Source organism: Schistocerca cancellata, chromosome 6 (assembly GCF_023864275.1).
Source record: "Schistocerca cancellata isolate TAMUIC-IGC-003103 chromosome 6, iqSchCanc2.1, whole genome shotgun sequence".
Classification (NCBI taxonomy): Eukaryota; Metazoa; Arthropoda; class Insecta; order Orthoptera; family Acrididae; genus Schistocerca; species Schistocerca cancellata.
In genome coordinates this window covers 239,770,011-239,791,854 of record NC_064631.1, presented here as the reverse complement: position 1 = coordinate 239,791,854, position 21,844 = coordinate 239,770,011, and positions in this window count along the sequence as shown.

The window sequence follows — 21,844 nt, the reverse complement described above, 5'->3', positions numbered from 1 at the left end:
TGCACATGTTGCTGGGCGCGATCTGATGTTTACTGACAAATAAAAATTTTTGTAGCCAAGGCCGCGTGTTGAAATACTTTTTTCTGGTCAGTGACCAGGTTCTTGACAGGTCTAGCAGTCATCTTCGGATATGCTGGAAATAACATTATTCTACATGAATCTTACAACGACAACGGGAGCTCTCGTTAAGGTAGTACGATTCATGCATAGTACTATTATTGTTTCCAGAATATTCGAAGCTGATACCTAGACTTGTCGATACCGGTCACTTAGGGAATAACAATATTTAGAAAAAATTTCTATATATCACTAGCAGGTTTTTACGAAAGGCCTCGAGTTGTTTTCCTTTTTTCGTATGTATGACTCTAGAGTAAGAGCTACACCAATAAGTTACCTGTTTAATTTTTTAGCAGTGACGAACTTACTTTCGGGTTCTAGTTTCACGTGGAGTCCAAGTAGGTGTGCTGAAGTAGATGCCCCTTGAAAATCAAATTTATTTTAGGAAGCTAGCAGACGCGACTGACATTAGCAATTTCTACAGAATAGGTAGTTTTAATGCTGCGACCTATCTCGTGTGGTTAAACTATGAGCTCTCGTTGCCAGTAAGGGAACAGCAATTGCTGGCAAATGATTGAAAGATTGGATTGTGTCTCAGTAGACGACGTCTGCATCTGATTTCCGTCAAACGTCCGCTGGTCGTTAACCGTCACTGATGGCGTAACGAGCAGCTCATTTTTTCCCCCCTTCGTGAAGCAGCGAATCATCGGCGCTTGTTACGCGGGACAAGTTTTATGACGGGCGCTGCAGCTGACAGCAGGTTGAGCCGAGTGACGAATGACTCCCGGAACTTCCTCACTTCAGATCGGGCGCGGTCGAACTGCTAATTATTTCTGCACAGATCAGTTTGTTTCTATTGAACGTTCCCGTTTTATGGGGCCCGTTTTCCTAATATAGAGGCTCCAAATGTTTCACTTTTCTTCAGAACCTACCCTTTTAAAAACTGTTCGGAAAATGACTACAGGTTAATTTCTGTTTCGCTGCTAGCATGGGAGGCTGCTATGCTTGATGTTGCCATTTGGTCGGTCCAAAAGACGTCGCTGTACCGTATCAGTCCGGATTCTGCAACTTTTCTATAAGAATTAGTACTTTAGAGGTATCCCTTATGTATTCACTGTAGGTCCGTTTCACCTACACATCAGGATGGAATAACTGAAATACAAGTAAGGTTCATGATTATGATTGAAATTCAGGGGTAAGGATAACAATGATAAGAATCTTTGTTGACATTGTTGTCCTCAGTCAAATTGAGGACTAACTGTAGGACCTATTGAATGGAATGAACAGTCTACTGAGTACAGAATATTTATTTAGAGCAATCGAAGGTAACGCGAAAGTAATGAGTAACGGAGATGTGCGTTAATTTGATCAAATTCGAGGACCATGGTGTATAAGAATAAATTCTGCCCACTTTGAATTAAAATAAAGCATGACAGGCGCTGTAGGAAGGATATAAGATACAGACCAGCACAGGCAAAGAGAGCATTCCGCACTACAAAGCGTCTAAGACATAGCTGTTTATTCTGATGAAAAAATTTCAGAGAATTTATTTTCTGGAGCACAACATTGTTTGTAAGTGATTCATGGACCGTTGTGGGAAAACCGGAAAAAATGGTTCAAATGGCTCTGAGCACTATGCGACTTAACTTCTGAGGTCATCAGTCGCCTAGAACTTAGAACTAATTAAACCTAACTAACCTAAGGACATCACACACATCCATGCCCGAGGCAGGATTCGAACCTGCGACCGTAGCGGTCACGCGGTTCCAGACTGAAGCGCCTTTAACCGCACGGCCACACCGGCCGGCGGAAAACCGGAAAAGAAGAAAATTGGTTTCATAGGTGGATGGGTGCTGAATATTAAGTGGTTTGAACATAAGAGATGAGAATGTCCTCCGCAGACTCGGCGTGGAGAGGATGCTTATGGTAAACAGTGACAAGAAGCGATAGGGTGACAGGGCGTCATGGAATAAGTTCCACATTCCTAGTGGAACCAGTAGAGGGTAAAAGCTATATAAGGAAGAGGGAATACATGCAACAAATTACAGCAGATGTTGGTTCAGTCGATCATCGCGCCAGAACACATTGTACCCGACCACGTCCCTTGCCGCATAGCAGTCCTCTGAACGTGCCAGTCTTAATCCCAAACGTTTTCTTCCTATGAATAACAAGTGCGTCTACAGGTGCTTCAACCTGAGCCTAAGCAGTGAATTTTTTCGGTCTTGGCAGTTTAGTTCTGTAAAGCCTGATATCTTCATCGTCCAGTCTATATCTACTCAAATCGAAGTTGTACAGTATATCTTTGCTCTCACATGCAATCTTCAGTTTTCTAAGACCTCTTCAATTTCTCATTTGTTTTAGGTTAATAAGAGTATGCCAAAAGTTTACAGGCAACACTAGTTTGCGTTATGTTTTGTCACACAGAGGCTGGTAATATTACCGGTTCAAGACAGCGTCTAAAATTGTGCGTATGAATCCTTGGACGTCTAACAAAAATGCTTGCTAGAAACATTAAAGCAGAAGCTTTGAATGGTGTGCTCCGGAACACTTGTGCTTGCTCTAGCATTGTACCCTTTTTCCATATCTGCCACAGATTGCGACCGTCTCAGTTTTCAAGGTGCTCGTCTTAAGGTACGGAGCCACAACAATTTGCCCTTGTTAAGATTTTAATAGTCTTAATGGCAACAAAAAATAAAATTACAATTTTCCGATCACCGGTTGACCGGCAAACGTCCTCAGATCTTGCTTGCAGGATAATCAGTACCTATGTACAATACTGGGAGCAACACCATCGTAACTCAGATCAAGCTTACTAAAATGCTAGTAACTAACTATAATGTTGGCCATAACTCCACCGTTACTAAGTATAAATCGTCATTACCTGAAGACTATTGGAATATTAATAGATAATACAGATCACAGTATCTCTTTCACCCGTGATATAAGCTCTTACAAATCTGCCCTTTCTCAGAGTCGCTGACGCCAGTGCATTTTCCCACTTGCGGTCGGAGTGGCTGTTCGAATTATTCCTCATTGGTCTCTGCTCCACTTATGTGTGACAGCTGCTAGATGCGAGAAAAGCAATGCTTTGACCACGAAAGCCAGCGCATCCTCTGTTGGTTTGAAGTAAGAGTTTCTTGACAACTGCTGAATCTCTTTCAGGAACACGACAGCAAGTAAGGATCTCAAAGTGGTGGGGGAAATGTCAACATTTGGAGAAATGGGTAGTTCCAAGTTTGGTCATTCGGAGAAGTGCACAACATGGAAGTCTCTTAACAGACTACGCACTAGTGCCACGAGATAGACCAACTTGCAGAACTTGGAACTTCCTGTGCAGCGTTTTTGCAACAGTGGAGCTTTGCAACTAACAACCATTTACTATAATGTTCTTCGTCTCTAGCCACATGCACCCAGCGAGACCTGATGTGGGCGACAGCGAACGCATTAGTCGTGGTTGGTTTCCGGTCAATCACTATATAATTTGATATTAAATATCAGTTTCCTTTTATTATATATTTTGTACTTCTGACACTATAATGGACACTGGCTGTAAGTTTATTGATCATCAAAGTAAAGTTTGTCATTATTGTATCCTGTCTGGGCACATATGAAGTCAGACGCAACATTGTCATTACGTCATGGGTCAAAGCCGATGTCTGGAATCGGTAGGTTCAACTTGTCCCATGCACGATATTGGCGGTCACTACTACTCATGAGAGGTCTGGATAGTTATCTGGTCACTCCATGCGAAGGATATAATCACCTGCTACAAACTCGTCACTGTGAATAGTTCGACGATGGCGGGCAGCTTCGCCCGCGAAGAGACTGGATCAGCTGTACCTCTGAGAATCGTGCCAGCCGTTGCCGTACTCTGTACCGCTTTGTGTTAACACTACTCCTCCGATCAATAACGAAGGTCTGAAAGCCGAATACTCATGCAACAAGATGTCTCTTCACATCAGGACCCACGACTACCAAGCTGATGTTTTATCAGGCTGTTCCTGATCTCTTATCAGGTTGTATCGTCAACGAGTTTCCCGCGCCATTCATTCATGGCTCAATCTCGAGGTTTCTTGCTTCGTAATAATCTGGCCCACCTGCTCTCGCTGTTCCACATTCTTGAGCACGCCAAGCCTTATAAAATCAAGAACTTGCACATCAGTATGACTGATGTCTGTGTATGACCTGCTACAAAGTCTCTGAAGACCTATCCTCCAAAACAAGACTCACATCGCTTCTTTATGGAAGACAGTGATAAATTTCCAAACCCATAACGAAAGTGCAGACGTTACTGAGACACTAACGGCTTACTGAAATTTCTTACACTTTTTCTTTGAAACCCGCAACTCTTCAAAGCACGGAATACTCCTCTCTGTCAAAACATGACATAATTTAGATTTGCGGGGAAATTTAGGACATTTCTTTTAAGTGGTCGCCATCTGTCTTTCCGTTCCTCTCATTTCCTGGATACGATTAACGGCTGAGCACTCTTTCAGAACATCTAATGTAGTAAAAGTACCTTAAAATATAGAGTGTGGTGACGTACAAAGTGAATGCTACGAAGAAAACATTATTGTAAAGCTCAAGACATTTTTTGATTTGTTTATCTCCTTTTTAGTGCGTAGTATGGGAAGAATAAAAATACATCTGTGCTGAATTTGACGTCCATCAGAAGGGCTAGGAACTGTAACTGACAATGTGACCCACTCATATAAATAGTGTGAAGTAATTCCTCTTGAAAACTTGTAGCATTGAAGCGGCTCCTGAACAGTTAATGTTACGAATAACATTGTAAAGCCGAACAAGTACCGTTTCGTTACTATGAAAGTAAAACTAGGTCATGTGTCAAAATCTCTGGTCTCTTCTGACCAATTGCACGGTCGCTACGGTAGAATGTTTGTACTTGTACTGATAAAGTGATTACGTCAAGAAGTCTCGCGGGAAACAAAATCGAGTGAAATTAAAACCAATGATTGGGAAAACACGAAAATTACGAGCATATTTGGTAATTTTTGGCATAAAAATTAGCTGGAAAGTAATAGCTGCATGAGAATTCCTTGTTTTCCTTAAATACGATAATCAAACGGACATTATTTCAGTCTCATAAGAGTGATTGCAAATAACAAAACTGTATCACCTGGAATCAGGTTATACATTGAATAGTCATTTTAGAAAAATTAGCTATCTGCATTCTAGATATTTGATGTAATAAAATCACTAAATTTTAAGACAGAATTGGGGATGCTTCAAGTCGTGCTTACATAACACGACTCTTGTACCAATAACTTTTCTAATGTAAGAACATTCAAAAATTTCTGGTTGTACTGTGAAGTGATACAAAATACAGTGCTGAAATTCGTACCCATTCAGAGAAACGTTACTTCTAGTTTTTAGTCACGAAAAGAATGGAAACGCACGAAGTCATTAGGTCTACTGGTTTCATTATCGAAACATGCTTTGCCGATTGGTGTGGGATCAACAGACAATGTCGCTGTCTGTGTGCGATTTTTGGACAGAAATACTCTCCTGCATCCTCACGTATACAAATTTCCAATTTTGAATTATGGACACATCTGAAATTCATAGAATGAACCTGCATTCTTGATGGACTTATTAAGAAGCAGTTTTCATTCAGCATTTCTATGTCATGCCTATACGTTTGCTTCGCATAAAATTTCTATTGATAGAACTACGCAGTTTTGGTGATATCGTGACAAAAAATAGCTCGGCGCTTTGTTCAGAACTGGATGCTCTGCTTTCTCCGTAAACCTATTTCCGACCTCATCGCACTTCCACGTAAAGACTATTTCGGAATCAGTGAACCACTGCACTAAACAGTCTTCTGAGTTCCTGCACGTATCTAACTGAAATGAAAGATATTTCACACTCTTCAAAATGGTTGCGGTATGCTATATAAGTGGAAATATGTGATGATCGATTGATCGGAAAGTATACAGTACCACAATGAACTATCAAATCATAAATCTAACATTTTCAATCTATTCGCTAATCATCACGCAACATAAAAATTATCATTGCAGCTTAAATGGCATCATTATGGCGATGGCATGTGTAAAATTCACTCACCCTCTTGCACAATCCTATTACAACATCAATTTTCTTACTCATTATTGCTTTGTGGAATGCAGACTGGTTCATAACAGCATTTTACAGTTTTGCCGTTAGCAGCACACGATGTTAAATAAAATGATTTCCTTTACATATTTATGAGCTGCGAGGCCCTACCTAAGATGGAAGACTCTTTTAACTAGTTAAAAACTATATTATGATTTTGTTCATAGTTGTACTTCAGAAGCTACAGAATATTTCAGTAACGGTAAAAAATTAGTCGTCAGCTGCACAAGAAAACCTTTATTTAGTCCACTTTATTGGTCTCTGCAGAAGTGAAATAGGGTCAGATCATTAGTAAGCCAACGTCAAAATAAAAATTGGACAGTGGTGTCCTACAAAGGATTGGCAAAAAATACGTACATAAAGCAGGTATGTTAGAAACGAATGTACAAAGATTCAGTAGCAGAAGTAAAACAAGTTAAGCTTAAGTCAGACATATAACTTTGCTACAGAATCAATAAAGCTGAGTGACACGCTAAAAATATATATGTGCGATGAGTGGCAAACAATTATCTATCAAATTCCAACATAGTACATAGTATGTGTGACAAAGGTCAACCACCAGACTGATGCTATCAATGTCATTGAACACGCCTGTATACAAAGCGGGAGAGCTGGTGTACGTGCAAACTGTAATAAATTCTGTGACAAATGAAACGTAGCTATGCATTAAACCTAATAAAACCATATAAAATGATAGTTTTGTCTTACATACAATGTACGATGTGGAATTTGACAATGAATAGTTTGCCGCTCACCGCACATAACATATATTTTTAGTGTGTATCACTCTGTTTTATTGATTCTGCAGCGAAGGTATGTTGCGGCTCTTAAATTTAATTTATATCTGTTTTAACAAACTTGTTCAACTTCTGCTGCTCAATCTTTGTACGTTTGTTTTTAACATACCTGCTTTATATATGGAGTTTTTGCCGATCCTTTGTAGGACACCATCGTCCAGTTCTCGTTTTGACGTTGGCTACTAATGATTTGAACCTATTTCACTTCTGAAGATGAGAGTTTAAACTGTCGAAACCGGTAAAGTGAACCAAATAAAGGTTTCCTTCTGCAACTAATGACTGATTGTTTATCTTTAGTATCAGAAACTATATAGTTTCATCTTTATTTCTTATGTCTCCAAAACAGGCTTGGTTCGATGACCTCTCTTACAAATTTCATTTTTCTGCATCCACAGGTTATTTTCTGCACCACGCAGATGAATAGAACTCCCAGAACCCATCAACATGTCTCAATCAGTTTTTATTTAAAAACTTGATCCATGAATCTTACCACTGAACGTGTGTTTTTTTAAACATTTGTTTAAATGTTTCATTTGTTTTCATGTCCATTACTGCTTTTGTTAAATTTTCAGTCGAAGTTTCACAGCCAACTGTATCGAAGGTTTCTTTGCAAACTACAAGTACGACGTTCTTTCCACACCCGGTCTATGTAGATTACCCACTTAATAAAATAACCTTTCGAAAGATTATGTCAAATATAGACAGGGAGGAGGGGGGGGGAGAGGGGAGGAAAGCCCAGGACGCGCTCGATACGTTAGGGTGATTTCTGTGAAACCGTACGCCGTCATGACACGAAGAGCCAGTAACCGATTTACATTGTAAGGACGTAAGGATTATGTAGCTGTGTAATGCCTTGGACGAAGTGATAGGAAATCTGACCTCATGTCTGACAGACATGTTACAGTGTTGTCTCTGTAATTTAAATAAACACAAGTGCTGATAACGAACCGTAACTGATAACATCACGTACCGTAGCAGATGGTGTGTGGAAGTACTGCGTATATGACTCATGTACTGCAGTTCTTGCAAGTGTAACCGCGTATCCTGTTCCGTGCAGCGACTGTTTTGAAAGGAGATACCCAACTTTTCTCACAATATTCTTTGCCCTATGGCGTGGCAGAGTGTGCCTGTACCACAAGTCACACGGGGTAGACGAAAACTAAGCGACTATTGCGAGGAACCGAACTCGACCCATTTTCATGTAGCTAATGGGTTCTGGGACAAAAAACTTTGATTCTCGATATTACATGTAATTAGTGACCGAATTTAACAATTTAAAATGCTGACAGAATCTACTCATCAAGAGGTATAACGGTATGTCAAAAGTTTAACGCATTAAGACAAGTATTATAGCTCCAGGGTGTCCAGTGAAGGAGTCGCAGATATAAGAATTAAACACCTCGAAAACTAAGATCGACAGACGAGTGCAACAAACGTTATGTTTATTGTGAAAGCATTAAGAATTTTATACAGAAGTTACTAACAAATAATGCTGCATACTGAGTAGCTCGTACCGAATCAGAGTTTTTAGTTACACTCGTCCTCTGCAAGTAGTATTTGATATCAAATCACAATTGTTTCGAAATGACCATCACTCGCAATACGGAGGTGCGCAAACGAACAATGAAATTTGCCACCATACCCTGTAGTGTTTCAAGGGAAATGAATTCAGATGCCACACAGATCGCCGATTCTAGCTCGTCCAGCATGGGGGGATGGTTCCGGTAAACAGTTTACATCACTGTACCCCACAAAATGTATTCAAAAGGAGTGATGTTGGGAGAATATGGAGTCCAATCCATGCCTGCGCCGGTAAATTTGCAGCAATAAAGTGCACTGACTCCGTTCTCGACGTATTCATCAAGAAAGCGAAACATCTGTTCAGGGCGATGTGTGAATCACTCGGTGGCTGATCGATGCTCCAACGCTAGCTGTGTAGCAACAAATTGTTCCAAAGCTACAATCGTTTCTCGCATGAAAAGAGGGCCTTCATCCTCTGTTGCATACTGCAGCCCAAAAAGTAACTCTGGAACAAAACAGTGGTTTTGCTTCACAAAAATTGGAATTTTCCGAATCCCAGTGTCGTCAGTGTTGTTTAACCACGACTCCGTTGAGATTGAAGCGTGCTTTATCTGTGAACCCAGATGCAGCCAACATCAAATCCTTCCTTATTATTACGAGAATGGCCGCGGTGGCGCTCAGTCCGGAACCGCGTGACTGCTACGGTCGCAGGTTCGAATCCTGCCTCGGGCATGGGTGTGTGTGATGTCCTTAAGTTAGTTAGGTTTAAGTAGTTGTAAGTTCTAGGGGACTGATGACCACAGCTGTTAAGTCCCATAGTGCTCAGAGCCATTTGAACCATATTACGAGAATGTGCTTCGCGAAGTCAGTCTTCTGTAGCATGGTTGGTATAGGTATGAGCTGATGGCTTTGGATTTTGAGTGGATACGTGCGTAGGCTCTGTTTCAGCATTTTCTCCGTGCAGTAATGCTTCGAACCAGTCTTTGCTGCAATTCTTCGGGCGAATTTCCTTGGATTTTTCTGCATAATTCCAGACTCTGTGATGACATTTTCTGGGGTAGCTAAAGTTTGCCTGGGGCGAACATTCCTCTCTGTAGCATCACCCACACTGCCTGTCCATTGGAATTGGGCAAACAACTTATGAATTGTTTTCGCATCGGGTCCATTTGGAACAGTAAATTTGGAAACTGCACCTTGTTGACGTAGGCCTGTGTACTAACCTGTGGTATTCCAGTACCAGAAAAACACTTTGTCCAGTGGAATACATGATTGCAACCACTTCCTTCAGTACTATAACCTCCTTTTACGTTTCAACGGTGGAACAGATCACTCTGCTGTTGCTGCTGCAGACGACAGAAGCAGCTGAATTCCCTACTGGCAGTGGAGTGTAAACTAGTCGGTTATGCTTCCAAATTTATGGAATGACCGTGTTGTTGTCCTGACTGATGGGGGTGTCCATTCGCGTGTGATACTGATGCTCTGAGCTGAGGAACACTATTTATAGACACTACGTACGAGTGCTGCATCAGCACCATCAGCACCATCTGTTAGAAACTTTTCGAACTATTTTAGAACTTCTGCGTAACTTACGGTGACCAGACGTCCCTTATTGATATAAAAAGGATCGTCCCTTATTTAGCTTAAGTGTCCCATTGTCCTGACAAAGTACGTACGGAAGTATCTTGTTCCGTTTTTCATTAATTGTCCCATACATTTAATCATATGAAGAGCAAATGCGATCCTACCCGAAGAATAAAGAAGAATCACTCTTTGATTAAACCAAACTGAGCTGTCTATCATTTTCAACTTCCTTACGTCTTAACATAATTGTTGCAAGAATTTGGAGCTCATTACTGCGTTTGTACTAGTTGTACCCTGCACTAATCCTGCTACAGAAAGTGTGTTCTCGGCCACAAACACCGACAAGGAAGATCAAAGAGTGTCTTAGATCGCCGAAGGAGAAAAGAGACCCACTTGCAATGTCGGAAATATACCGTATACCATGCACATGCGGAATAGTTTATGTCGGAATGACTGGACGATCAATTAACACCAGGATCAAAGAGCATAAACGACATTGCAGGTTGGGGCAGGTGGAGAAATCGGCCGTGGCAGAGCACGCACTGAATGAGACCGACCACGTAATAAAATTCGCCGACACGGAAGTTATGGCTGTAGAGAAGCACTATCACACGCGCTTGTTCAGAGAAGCTATAGAAATGCAAAGACACGCGAACAGTTTCAACAAGAAAGAGGAAAGCCTTAAGGTAAACGGGTCCTGGCTTCCCGTACTGCAGCGAACGACCGTTGCAGGTAGCAAGAGGAGAACCGCACCGGAAATGACCGCGGAGAAGCCCTCGGACGTTGGCGCGCCAGGTACATATAGTCTGCGGCCGCGAGCTCGGCTCCAGTTCACCACCGGCAATGGAGGGTGAAGCTTTGACAATGCCAGCCACTCGTGCTGGCGAAACGTCAGAAAAATCATTAGATGAACGTCGGCCGAAGAACCCGAGACAGAAGCCAATAGGCAGTTTGTCAACAAGTGGCCACGGAAGCCTTAACAATTTTGCAGAGCGAGGAAGTTCACGGCCCATCGCTATGGGGCACGCTTGCACGTCACGTGACTATACAAAGCCAGCAGCAGCATGCATCAATCGTCAAACGCTGCCAGTCGCATTGCAAACAGTGACATGGAGGAGTCAACAGAAGAGCAAAGAGGTGTTGTTCGTTTTCTGACAGCGGAAGGAGTACGAGGAACGGACATTCATCGACGAATGTCACAAGTGTATGGCGAACACTGCATGTCCCTTGCAAGGGCCAAGGCGTGGCACAAGCGCTTCAGGGAAGGATGGGTGTCGTTAGCCGATGATGCACGGTCTGGAGCACCACACTGCATTACCGATGACATCGTCCAGCTGGTGGAAGCACTCATTACCCAGGACCGCCAGGTGACAGTGAAATCCAAAGCCACCGTGGTCGGATTGAGCGTCGGATGTGTTCACACCATCATGAAGGAACGACTGCAGATGCGCAAAGTGTGTGCCCGATGGGTGTGCCACAGTCTTCAACCACACCAGGAAGCATGTCGATTGGCCCATTGTCTTGCCCATCTGCAGCGCTGTGTTCGGGAAGGGAATGCGTTCATGGCACGAGTGGTGGTTGGATATGAGTAATGGTGTCATCACTTCGAACCAGAATCAAAACGACAAAGTCTCCAGTGGAAGCGTCCAGGGTCACCAGCTCCAAAAAAAAGCCAAGGCCATCCACACAAGTACAGGAAAGGTTATGCTGACGTTCTTCTTTGACCAAGATGGCCCCCTTCTGATTCACTTCTGCAGCACGGGACAACAGTGAGTGCCCAGCGTTCCTCGTAAACCTTGACCAACCTTCGCCAAACGATCAAATCAAAACGACCAGGCATCTCACCCTTGGGGTCATTCTGCTCCGCGACAATGCAAAGCCTCATGCGACCAACACAGCCGCGGCGCTCCTGCAGAAATTCAAATGGGAGGTTCTCAACCACCCTCCATACAGTACGGACCTCTCTCCCTGTGATTACCTCATTTTTGGTCCCCCTAGAAAGGCTCTGAGGGGCAAACAATTCACCTCGGACGACGACGTCCAGCTGTACGTGCGGAACTGGTTAACATCGCAGCCCCGTGAACTTTATGAGACATTCAGCGCCTTCTGTCACAGTGGGACAAGTGTCGCAACAGCCAGGGTTAATACCTGTAACATACAGGTACTGGTTCCTGTAATTATGCTCCAGCTCGATTCTTTTTTAACGCTCCTTATATAACGTTCGCCTACCTATCCGTTTCGCGATGGGTTTCATAAAATGCCTACCCACCTTGCAGAAATGCCAGATTTTATCACTCCTACAGTTTATGAGGGTATGTCTTTTCACTTTCCTAGCATCACTGACTATGGTTTTCTCCCCTCGCGTCTTCTAGAATTGTCTCGTAGATCTCGTGTCGATTGGCGGAGCAGTCGACAAGCAAATAAACTTTGCGAAACTGAACTGGCAGTACGGGAGAAAATCCAGTGCTACCAAATAAAGTTATCAAAACGTAGGATGCCACTTGATTTACCTTTAGCGGAAATCAAGAAACGCAAATAAGAGCCTGGTTAGGCTCATTCAGTAAATCAAATTCTGCGGAAACTATGTTCATAACACCGCAACAAGACACAGTCTAATGATTCACAATATTACAAAATGTCTGAAGCTGCCCAAGACCGTTCACCAAGTCACTGTTCAACACGACAAATAATTTTCGGTAACTCGTTACACTATACCGTCCACAGCGTGTGTTGCATTTGTTCATGCGTAATATAAAACTTATAATGAGGTGTTACACACAAACTTATTCCGAGGCGCTGTTAATTGCGACGAATAATTATCGGCATTGTATTCCATTGCACCGTCCTGATGCGTATTGCCTCGCTCGTACCAGGTAGAAGACTCGTAGCGAGTAGTGAGTTACAGTAAGATTTTGGCGCCTGCTTCCTCACTGCGCGCTTCTGACTGGTCCATCGTCTTGTGCCAGTAGCTTCTATGTTAAAATGTTGTAATCATTTACGTTTTTTACTATGAAATTATTAGCAACCTTCTACCAGTGCAACTAATGTTGACAGTATGTCCGGGCGAGCATGGCAATGTTCAAATAATAAATATTAACTAATAACTAAAAGCGCGCCACGCTTAGTATGTGATCCGCGGCTGTCTATACTGTACTTCAGCCTGATACAGTCACAGCTAGCTGGCGCATTCCCTTCCTCTGAAACCATCAGCCACACAAATCAATGCATCGTACTTTTTCCCTGTCTTGTTGCTACTGAATGTTCTTGTTGGACTGATATCAAGTACAAGTGAAATAAAAAGGTAATGCGAGTGAAAAATGTGGCAGAAACGCCACAGTCTCCAGAAGTACTGCTATAATATGAACCTTTATTTCTGTTGCTGCGTCGTCTCTCTTTGTTTTATTTCTGTTTCCGTTACTTGTTGTCCAGAGTTGTCCGTTTTCAGAGTATGTGTGTTCGTGGATCTCCAAGCCTTTCTCATAGGGGAATTTATTTCAACGTACAGCGCACTATCTTTCCACGAGACCGGTGCAGGCACAGAAGCGATCCATCACATCACATCGCACGTGCGCGTTAACGTGTTATGCGACCGCAGCGCTCCCCAGCGCGTTACTGCCAACACCTGACGTGCAAAATCACCTGTAACTTCTTCGTTTCCTCTTAAAGCTCTAACAGCCATCGTGTTTACGGATTAATTTATTGGAATTCAGGTCCTCCTATTACGCAAACAGTCCAAAGATGCGGATGCACATGCTCTATCTCTTACGAGAATCGTGAGTAACGGGTTCATGGGTAGGTGACGCTACATCAGTAGTGAGTAACAGGCTGGTAATTTGAGTCAGCTGGTAAATGTGCTCGGATATCCGAGGCGATTAAGGCGAACGCTCACGTTAAGCGAGAGGTAACTGTTAGTGTCCCGGTCCGTGACAGATTTTCATTTGTTACCATTTCAATGCCCAAATGCGGCAAACATCACTAGGAAAGACCTTTGGACAAACATATGACATGTGACATAATCTACGAGTACTGCTACTGAAGTCTGTATAACACAAATATGTTTTAAGCAGTAGTTATCAAAACAACGTTCACGGCTAAAATTTTTTTGTCTCTTATGATTATTACATTGCCACTAGAGTATTAAGTTGCGCACGACCTCCTTTACATTATACGAATGCATGGTTTCGCGACGATATTTATTAATAAACTTCTGTCGAGCTTCCATCGCATGACGTGGCTTGAAATTCACGAGATTTCGGCCGAAAAATGATTCAAATGGCTCTAAGCACTATGGGACTTAACATCTGAGGTCATCAGTCCCCTAGACTTAGAACTACTTAAACCTAACTAACCTAGGACATCACACACATCCATGCCCGAGGAAGGATTCGAACCTGCGACCGTAGCAACAGCGCGGTTCCGGACTGAAGCGCCTAGAATCGCTCGGCCACAACGGCCGGCATTTCGGCCGAGTACTTATCAGTCAGTAGTTATAAATTGTAGAAACGGAATGTTTTCGTGCACCAGAATTACAAAAAAATAAAAAGGTTTCAAATAGCTCTGAGCACTATGGGACTTAACTTCTGAGGTCATCAGTCCCCTAGAACTTAGAACTACTTAATCCTACCTAACCTAAGGACATCACACACACCCATGCCCGAGGCAGGATTCGAACCTGCGACCGTAGCGGTCGCGCGGTTCCAGACTGTAGCGACTAGAACCGCTCGGCCACCCCGGCCGGCACCAAAATTACATTTAAAGGTATAGTGTTCGCTGACATGTAACAGTTCGGTAAAGAAGGTAATATCCACAGTAAATAAAAAAAAACTTCTTAACCCTAATTAATACAAGTTTATACACTGACGCAAAAAATCGCAATGAAGTTTGCTTTGCATACAAGCTGTATTGGTCCTGAGCGTTAATTATCTTTGAGATTGGACGCGGTGAGTTGATGTTAGTCAATAATGCCTTCAAGGCGACAAAGACTTCGTTGTCGACACCTCACTGCGTTTAAAAGAGGTCGTGTCATAGGACTAAAAGAAGCTGAATGGTCCCTCAGCAACACTGCTGAGGTACTTGGCGAGAATGTAGCCGCTGCACGTGATTGCTTACAACGGAGGTCACAAGAAGGTGCACGTCCATGTGGCAATATCGAGAGGGAAGACCATCGTGTTCGGCATATGGCTCTGCTGCATCGCACTGTAACTGTAATTTGAAGAGCAGTTGGCACCAAAGTGACCAAGGGACTTACAAATCAAGATCAGCTCTGAGCCAGTCGCCCTGCAATTTGCATTGCACTGACCCCAGACCACCTCCATTTGCGACTTCAGCGGCTTCAAGCGAGAGCTCGTTGGAGGAGAGAGTGGAGGTCTATTGTGTTTCCTGATGAAATCTGGTTCTACCTCGGTGCCAATGATGGCTGTGTGTTGGTTAGAAGGATGCCATTTGAGGGCCTGCCCAATCTGTCTTTGTGCTAGACACACTGGACCTATGCATGGAGTTATGGTCTGAGGTGAGATTTCGTATGACTGCAGGAGCACTCTCGTGGTTTTCCCACACACCATCACTGAAAATTTGTACGTCAATAAGTTGATTCGACCTGTTCTGCTGCCATTCATGCACAGCTTATCGCAGGGAGTTTTCCAATAGGATAACGCTCGCCTTCATACACCTGTTGTAACCAACATACTCTAGAGAGTGGCAACTTGCTGTCTTTGCCTGCTCGAGTATCAGGTCTGTCTCCAGTCGAGCACATACATGGCATCATCGGACAAAACCAGCGTCATCCACAACCAGCTGCAACCGTCCCTGTACTGACCAATCAAGTGCAACTGGCATGGGACTCCATCATCCTACACACTGACATGCGGCACCTGTACAACACAATGCTTGCAAGTTTGCAAGCTTGCATTCAACATTCTGGCGGCTACACCGGTTACTAATATAATAGCATTTCCCATTTGCAATGGATTACCTCGCGCTTACATTGACTTCTGATCTTGCAGTGTTAATCACTTAAATATGTTACCCAAACAAATGTTTCATTCCTCTACATTAATTATTTTTAGGTGTTGAGACTTTTTTTTCGTCAGTGTATAGCCTCACTTCTGCCTTTTCCCAAAGCAGCAAAGTGCGCTTGAAGGTTTAAGATTCGAGTTGATTAAGTTGATTCAGGAGGCTCTGTCAGAAGCAAGTCCATTCCAAAAGAAGTCTATTCTCAAGCTATAAGAAAATATATGATAGCATGAAATGAATCATATTTTGGATGAATAGTAAACTCTCACATGCTTCTGATTTTGGATTTGTCATTTACTAAGTTGGCTCTGTACATGGAATGATTAATTTCCTACTAAGACTACGATTGATTACAGACTGCCGGATTGTTGTATGGCAAGGATTTCTGGGATGCCCGTGTGTCAGTTGAATGATACGATTGCAAAGAGTACTGAAATCATGGGAGAATATGATATTTCTCGCCAGAATGCCACAAAATTTAGCTCTCCATGCGCTACCATTGCGGCAAATAAACGATTAAAGTTCCCATAATAATTAAGAATAAATGAATATTCGTGCCATAGGCGCTGTTTATCACAGTTGTCACGACTGATGTACGAGAAGCTTTGCAGGTTTGACTGAGTGCCCATCCGGTGCAAAGTATTACTCTTTAGGGCCGCAAGGATAGAGAGAAGCCCTATGATTTACCAGTGTCATGCAGACAAGATTCAGTGAACATAGTCTGTCTTCTGGCATATTAAAGACCTTGCAGACAAGATTCAGTGAACATAGTCTGTCTTCTGGCATATTAAAGACCTACATTAAAGTCGTCGCTTCAGATCCCAGCGTTGTCGCGTTACGAAGATTATTTTTACCGTGGGTTACGCTGTAACCCCAGCTAGCAGGATTTTTTTTAGTCTGACGCGAGGAATTTTTTGTGTTAAGAGTTGAATTTTTAAAATCATAAACTTTTCGGCTTATATGAACTCGAACAAAATCTCTTCACATCCTGTACTTATATTTTTATCCCAATTCCATCTCTCATATCCCATAAGTGTTTTTCAAATATTCAAATAACTGTGTGTCCTGCATTTTTTCCCTTCTGTTGTTCCGTCCAGCACCAAATTAAATTCTCCTGAAAGCCTTGGCAGATATGTTATTAAACTTGCTGTTCTGTCGATGAAAGGTCTACATTCATTCATCATCTACTCTACGTGGTATTTCTTCATTTCGTACCGTACCCATTCACTGAACTTTATCACTGTCCTGCAAAACCACATTTAATACGCCTCAAGACGTTTTTCCATTTTTCACAGAATCTGCAGTGTTCTGCTTCAGACGCACACTTGCATGAATTTCTTCCACAATACCATATCAACAATTTCTTAATGAATGCTTTCTTCATCAGCGCCAATCTGTTTCCGATATTGTCGATTTTCCATATTTCATATAATCATGTTTCACTAATAGAATTCTCTCAGTTCTTCTCACTTCTACAAGGGCGTAATGAAAAGTAATTCGTCCGAATTTTTTAAGCGAAAACTCTTAAAGTTTTAAGTTCTAAAACTTTATTCTGCGTGGCTAGGTATTTGCAGCCCTCTGCAGCTAAAGGGTTCCGAATCGTAGTGTGTAACATGGTGGTGTGTAACTAACTATGTCGGTGTGTGAGAAACAGTGTGCTGTAATCGCTTTAGAATTTGAAGACTTCGTCCACATATGTAGCACCCTCTCTTTCAGCTTGACAATGCCGGATCACAGGCGAGTGCTGGGACATCTGCAACAATCCGACGCCTTGGTTTCACTGTCGTCGATCATCCTCCATACAGTCCTGACTTGGCCCCACTCGATTTTTATCAGTTTCAAAATCTTAAAGATAACTTTACTTTGATAGTGATGAAGCGGCGCAAGCAGAGGTGCGGTTGCGGCTCCGTCAAGAAAGTCAAACAACCTACAGTGACCGTAACAGCAAACTGCTCTCTCACTGGGAGAAATGTATTCGTCACCAGGGCGACTATGTTGACAAATAAAACTGTACACATGTAGAATAAAGATGTAGAATTATAATAACGTAGATATTATTAAAAGGTTTTAAGAGTTTTCGCATAAAAAGTCGAAGACAGAAAAGACATTTCCCTTGCAAATGTCAGAGTTTATGTACATGTACTCTGAATGACTGATTACTTTTTCCATATTCTCTAATCACAGTGCCTGGTCGTTCATCATATCCATCACATGCTTGGTCTTGTACTGAAGAAACACTGACGATTATTGATCTACCACCTGTCAAATTCCGAAAACACAAACCAACAGACAGCGGAAGCACAAGTCAAATTAAAGCACACTTAATAACTGAACTTTTTTTAATGAGACTGTGCTATAAACTTTGCTTACCAGTAGTCTACTTAAATTAAAACAGTACGATTTAGATTGATTTTTTTACAAATAATATTCTAAGTAAGCAAATTTAGCATTACATCCGATGTTTGTCGCAGCGTGAACAAAAATACCAACTGACAGTGTTGCCGGCTTTGAAATTCATAGCTTCCCTGTTAGACCAAGACAAACTAATTTTTGAATGGTGTTTCCATTTGTCTTCCGACAAGACAGCAATGAACTTTTTTGAAAGTTTTGTTTCTGTTCACTCCCTTGTTTCTATTAACTCATTTTATGGTATAGGTCGCACGAGGGTTGTGTAAGGTACCTCTTTGATGAATGTGGCGTCTGCCATTTCTGAGATTACTTCTATGCGGCCATTACATTTTATATCGCTCTACTAAGCATGCACCTTGGTATCTGATAAGTAATGCAACACTTTTTTTCTCGGACAGTTACGGTTGAAAAAATATCGAATTTGTGGAATGTTACCCCTTCAGTCCCTATACTTTCATGAAGCGCCATTAGGTAGCGGTGTTATACGTAGTCTTCAAACTGGCGTCCGTAACGGAGGTGCATTCCCGGCAGACAGCTGTCATTGGGTTTCTTTTAGCGGAGAGAGCGTAGCAGATATTCAGAAACGCTTGCAGAATATCTATTGAGATCTGGCAGAGAAAAAAAGCACGGTAAGTCGTTGGGCGAGGCGTCTGTCATGATCTCGCAGACGTGTCAGATCTCCAGCGTGCCGGCCGGCGGTACACAGCTGTGACTTCTGCAATGTCGAAAAGTGCGGACGCTCTCACTCGAGGTGATCGATGGATCAAAATCAAGCAGCTCACTGCTCATGTGGAAGGTTATTAATGCAGCATGCCTTCAGATCGACATCAACCAGTAGAGTGGTACAAAGCGGGCATAAAGTCCCTCCCTGTAAGGTGGCGTAAGGCTGTTACGTTGAACGGAAATTATGTTAAAAAATAGGATTTTGTATCCAAAAGATGGGGAACAATATGGTGCATTAGAATTCTGAATAAAACCAACATGCTTTCAGAAAAAAGGAATGTGTTGCATTAATTACTGAACTCCCTTCGTAGATGTGACTGACACGAAAGTAGCGCAAAAAGTGAGCTACCAGCCACTAAACCTGCAGAATTTATATCAATTTAGCTGCATCTCTGGCACTGTAGACTCTTGCACATAGCCCGGTAAATGTGAAATTCGTCAGAGTTAGAAACCCGGGGAGATAATTAATTCACGAAATTGCCTGTTACTTAAGGCTAATGAAAGATACGCTTCAAATGTAAGAGGCTTGCCACAGGGGAATGTTATGGGACCATTGCTTTTCACAATATATATATAAATGACCTAGTAGATAGTGTCGGAAGTTGCATGTGGCTTTTCGCGGATGATGCTGTAGTATGCAGAGAAGTTGCACCATTAGAAAATTGTAGTGAAATGCAGGAAGATCTGCAGCGGATAGGCACTTGGTGCAGGGAGTGGCAACTGACCCTTAACATAGGGACATGTAATGTGTTGCGAATACATAGAAAGAAGGATCCTTTATTGTATGATTTTATGATAGCGGAACAAACACTGGTAGCAGTTACTTCTGTAAAATATCTGGGAGTATGCGTGCGGAACGATTTGAAGTGGAATGATCATATAAAATTAATTGTTGTTAAGGCGGGTGCCAGATTGAGATTCACTGGGAGAGTCCTTAGAAAATGTAGTCCATCAACAAAAGAAGTTTCTTACAAAACACTCGTTCGACCTATACTTGAGAATTGCTCATGAGTGTGGGATCCGTACCAGATCGGGTTGACGGAGGAGGTAGAGAAGATCCAAAGAAAAGCGGCGAGTTTCGTCACAGGGTTATTTGGTAAGCGTGATAGCGTTACGGAGATGTTTAGCAAACTCAAGTGGCGGACACTGCAAGAGAGGCGCTCTGCATCGCGGTGTAGCTTGCTGTCCAGGTTTCGAGAGGGTGCATTTCTGTATGAGGTATCGAATATATTGCTTCCCCCTACTTATACCTCCCGAGGAGATCACGAATGTAAAATTAGAGAAATTCGAGCGCGCACGGAGGCTTTCCGGCAGTCGTTCTTCCCGCGAACCATACGCGAGTGGAACAGGAAAGGGAGGTAATGACAGTGGCACGTAAATTGCCCTCCGCCACGCACCCTTGGGTGGCTTGCGGAGTATAAATGTAGATGTAGATAATTTTCTCTCGCTTCCGGTAACTGAATCAACAATATCTCATTGTCGCGACGGACAACGTAGCCGCGTGGCTCACGACGCAGTAGGCCAGGGCGGTGTCTGGCGTCGCCATTCGTACCCTACACCCGCACGCTGTTACGTAAGCGGCGGAGGTGGAGGCGCGATTTCTGCCACTGAGGACACGTCGTGACCCCGCGAGCGCGACGCGGCGGTATTCTGCGCAGCTCTCCCGCGGCGCGCTGCGGAGCGTCCCTATTTCGAAACTCAGGTGTCAGCTGCTGTCGCGATTAGATATGCCGGGTAAGTGCGGCAACCCAGTCGGCTTATGCCGTCACTCACGATGACGTATCGCGACGCGCGGCACGACCGCATCCTCTTTGGGCTAGCGCTGTGGTGATGGCTCTCGCATGTTCATTTCCCACAACACTTTCTTCCGCATATGATGATGATGGTTTAAAGAGGCCGTGGAGCTTGTTTATCAATCATCCATTTCACAGGAAATCCAACTAAACCAATGTAAAACGATAAAAAGACGTTTGTCGGCTCCTTGGTCTGTCACCTTGTTGTGGTTCAAAATTTGCGTCATATGGTTAAAAGTAAGAGAAAACCCAGATGGAACGTGGTGTGGACGGGGTCTTACTCAGTTACCGTTGATTGTTCGGTTTCTTTTTTTAAATAACATACACTTTATTTGAAACCAATTGCAAATGAGGTTGACAATAAGGAACAATTATCAAATTTGAATATTAATACACAATGTCTAAATAAAAAAATTCTTAAACAAGTTGCACTCTCGGCTGAAGGCCTTATTGACCACAAATTCAAATTATTGAGCGGCTGAAGGCTTGGATAGAAAATTCTTAAGAACAGTTAAACTTCTCTAAGAGATACTAAAATACTTTCTTTAAAAAAACAGTCTTCAAAATGTGACTATTAAGAGACAAAATCTAATTAAAAATTCTCTAGACAAATTGTATTCACGGCGAGAGCCTTATTGACCAGAAATTCAATTAGTTGCCGGCTGAAGGCCCCAATAGTAGTAACTCAAAAAAAAAAAAAAAAAAAGGCTGAAAGCCTGGGTAACAAATCTTAAGAACAGTTGAACTTCTCCAAGAGACCCTAAAATATTTTTTAAAAGAAAAAAAATCATCATAATGTGATCAACCAAGAGAGAA